This window comes from Moschus berezovskii, chromosome 1 (genome assembly GCF_049115385.1).
Source record: "Moschus berezovskii isolate FMDL1 chromosome 1, NW_MosBer_1.0, whole genome shotgun sequence".
Classification (NCBI taxonomy): Eukaryota; Metazoa; Chordata; class Mammalia; order Artiodactyla; family Moschidae; genus Moschus; species Moschus berezovskii.
The window spans coordinates 16262985-16267083 of NC_142460.1; positions in this window are offsets into that span (position 1 = coordinate 16262985).

Sequence of the window (4099 nt, forward strand, 5' to 3'; positions counted from 1 at the left end):
TCCCTCACAAAGCCGTCCCCTTTCGAGAGGAGAACACACTTTATGGACTCAATTCGAGATGAGACCCTGTTCACATTTAAAGGCTCGAGAGGAGATCGGAAGTTCCCCATCCAACAGCAAAGGTGACCTGACTTCCCTGAAGCAACCCCAGCGAGTTCCTGAGGTCCCCGTCGCAACTCGAGAAGCACCCCCAGCTTCCCGCCGCAACTCGAGAAACACCCCAAAATTGTTGCCTCAATGCGAGAGGAGGAAAATTTGCGATGCCGCATCTCGAGAGAAATTCCACATTCCCGCTTGAAAGGCAAAAAGGTACTTGACAACCTTTATTCGACTCAGAAAGTTCCCTCACACAGCCGTCCCCTTTGGAGAGGAGAACACACTTTATGGACTCAATTCGAGATGAGCCCCTGTGCACATTTAAGGGCTCGAAAGGAAACCGGAAGTTCCCCTTCCAACACCAAAGGAGACTTGACTTCCCTGAAGCAACCCCAGCGAGTTCCTGAGGTCCCCGTCGCAACTCGAGAAGAACCCCCAGCTTCCCGCCGCAACTCAAGAAACACCCCAAAATTATCCCCTCAATGCGAGAGGAGGAAATGTTCCGATGCAGAATCTCAAGAGAAATACCATGTTCCCTCTTGAAAGGGAAAAAGTACTTGACACCCTATATTCGACTTAGAAAGTTCCCTCACACTGCCGTCGCCATTTGAGATGAGAATACACTTTATGGACTCAATTCGAGATGAGCCCCTGTTCACATTTAAGGGCTCGAGAGGAAACCAGAAGTTCCCCTTTCAAGACCAAAGGGGACCTGACTTCCCTGAAGCATCCCCAGCGAATTCCTGAGGTTCCCGTCGCAACTCGAGAAGCACCCCCAGCTTCCCGCCGCAACTCTAAAAACATCCCAAAATTATACCCTCAATGCGCGATGAGGAAATTTTCGATGCAGAATCTCAGGAGAAATGCCACATTCCCTCTTGAAATGCAAAAAGGTACTTGACACCCTTTATTCGACTCAGAATGTTCCCTCACACAGCTGTCCCCTTTGGAGAGGAGAACAAACTTTATGGACTCAATTCGAGATGAGCCCCTGTTCACATTGAAGGGCTCGAGAGGAAACCGGAAGTTCCCCTTCCAACCACAAGTGGGAACTGACTACTCTGAAGAAACCGCAGTGAGTTAATGAGGTCCCCGTCAAAACTCGAGAAGCAACCCCAGCTTCACGCCGCAACTCGAGAAACACCCCAAAATTATCCCCTCAATGCGAGATGAGGAAATTTTGCGATGCAGCATCTGAAGAGAAATCCCACATTCCCTGGTGAAAGGCAGAACGGAACTAGACACCCTTTATTCGACTCAGAAAGTTCCCTCACACAGCCGTCCGCTTTGGGGAGGAGAACACACTTTACGGACTCAATTCGAGATGAGCCCCTGTGCACATTTAAGGGCTCGAGAGGAAACCGGAGGTTCCCCTTCCAACAACAAAGGGGACCTGACTTCCCTGAAGCAACCCCAGCGAGTTCCTGAGGTCCCCGTTGCAACTCGAGAAGCACTCCCAGCTTCCCGCCGCTTCTCGAGAAACAGCTCAAAATTATCCTCTCCATGCGAGATGAGGAAATTTGGCGATGCAGAATCTCAAGAGAAATACCACATTCCCTCTTGAAAGGCAATAAGCTACTTGAAACCCTTTATTCGAGTCAGAAAATTCCCTCACACAGCTGTCCCCTTTGGAGAGAACACACTTTATGTACTCAAATCGAGATGAGACCCTGTGCATATTTAAGGGCTCGAGAGGAAACCAGAATTTCCCCTTCCAACACCAAAGGGGAACTGACTTCCCTGAAGCAACCCCAGCGAGTTCCTGAGGTCCCCGTCGCAACTCGAGAAGCACCCCCAGCTTCCCTGCGCAACTCGAGAAAAACACCACAATTATCTCCTCAATGCGAGATGAAAAAATTCTGCGTAGCAGCATCTCAAGAGAAATACCACAATCCGTCTAGAAACGCAAAAAGGTACTAACACCCTTTATTCGACTCAGAAAGTTCCCTAACACAGCTGTCCCCTTTTACATGACAACACACTTTATGGACTCAATTTTAAATGAGCCCCTGTGCACATGTAAGGGCTCAATAGGAACCCGGAAGTCCCCCTTCCAACAGCAAAGGGGACCTCACTTCCCTGAAGCAATCACAGCGAGTTCCTGAGGTCCCCTTCCCAACTCGAGAAGCACCCCCAGCTTCCGGCCGCAACTCGAGAACACACCAAACTTATCCCCTCATTGCGAGATGAGGAAATTTTGCGATGCAGCTTCTGAAGAGAAATACCACATTTAATCTTGAAAGGGAAAAAGGTACTTGGCACCCTTTATTCGACTCAGAAAGTTCCCTCACACAGCCGTCCCCTTTGGAGAGAACACACTTTAATGACTCAACTGGAGAGGAGCCCCTGTGCACATTTAAGGGCTGGAGAGGAACCCAGAAGTTCCACTTCCAACAGCATAGGGGACCTGACTTCCCTGAAGCAACCTCAGCGAGTTCCTGAGGTCCCTGTCGCAACTCGAGAAGCACCCCCAGCTTCCCGTCGCAATTCGAGAAACACCCGAAAATTATCCACTCCATGCGAGATGAGGAAATTTTGCGATGCAGCATCTCAAGAGAAATACCACATTCCCACTTGAAAGGCAAAAAGTTACTTGACAGCCTTTATTCGACTCAGAAAGTTCCCTCACACAGCTGTCCCCTATGGAGAGGAGAACACACTATATGGACTCAAATCGAGATGAACCCCTGTGCACATTTAAGGGCTCGAGAGTAAACCGGAAGATCCCCTTCCAACACCAAAGGGGACCTGACTTCCCTGAAGCAACCCCAGCGAGTTATTGAGGTCCCCGTTGCAACTCTTGAAGCACTTCCAGCTTCCCGCCGCAATTCGTGAAACACCCCACAATTATTCCCTCAATGAGAGATGAGGATATTTTGCGATGCAGCATCTCAAGAAAAATACAACATTCCCTCTTGAAAGGCAAAAAGTTACTTGACACCCTTTATTCGACTCAGAAAGTTCCCTCACATAGCCGTCCCCTTTGGAGAGAACACACTTTATGGAGTCAATTCGAGATGAGCCCCTGTGCACATTTAAGGGATCCAGAGGAACCAGGAAGTTCCCCTTCCAACAGCAAAGGGGACCTGACTTCCCTGAAGCAACCCCAGCGAGTTCCTGAGGTCCCCGTCGCAACTCGAGATGCACACCCATCTTCCCGCCGCAACTCGAGAAACACCCCAAAATTATCCCATCAATGCGAGATGAGGAATTTTTCGATGCAGCATCTCAACAGAAATACCACATTCCCTCTTGAAAGGCAAAAAGGTACCTGACACCCTTTATTCGACTCAGAAAGTTCCCTCACACAGCCGTCCCCTTTGGAGAGAACACACTTTAAGGACTCAATTCGAGATGAGCCCCTGTGCACATTTAAGGGCTCGAGAGGATCCCGGAAGTTCTCCTTCCAACACCAAAGGGGACTTGACTTCCCTGAAGCAACCCCAGCGAGTTCCGGAGGTCCCCGTCGCAACTCGAGAAGCACCCAAGCTTCTCGCTGCAACTCGAGAAACACCCCAAAATTATCCCGTTAAAGCGAGATGAGGAAATTTTGCGATGCAGAATCTCAAGAGAATTACTACGTTCCCTCTTGAAAGGCAAAAAGTACTTCACACCATTTATTCGACTCAGAAGGTTCCCTTACACAGCCGTTCACTTTGAGAGGAGAAGAAACTTTATGGACTTAATTCGAGATGAGCCCCTGTGCACATTTAAGAGCTCGAGAGGAACCCGGAAGTTCCCCTTCCAACACCAAAGGGGACCTGACTTCCCTGAAGCATCCCCAACGAATTCCTGAGGTTCCCGTCGCAACTCGAGAAGCACCCCCAGCTTCCCGCCGCAACTCTAAAAAGATCCCAAAATTATACCCTCAATGCGAGATGAGGAAATTTTCGATGCAGAATCTCAGGAGAAATACCACATTCCCTCTTGAAATGCAAAAAGGTACTTGACACCCTTTATTCGACTCAGAATGTTCCCTCACACAGCCGTCCCCTTTGGAGAG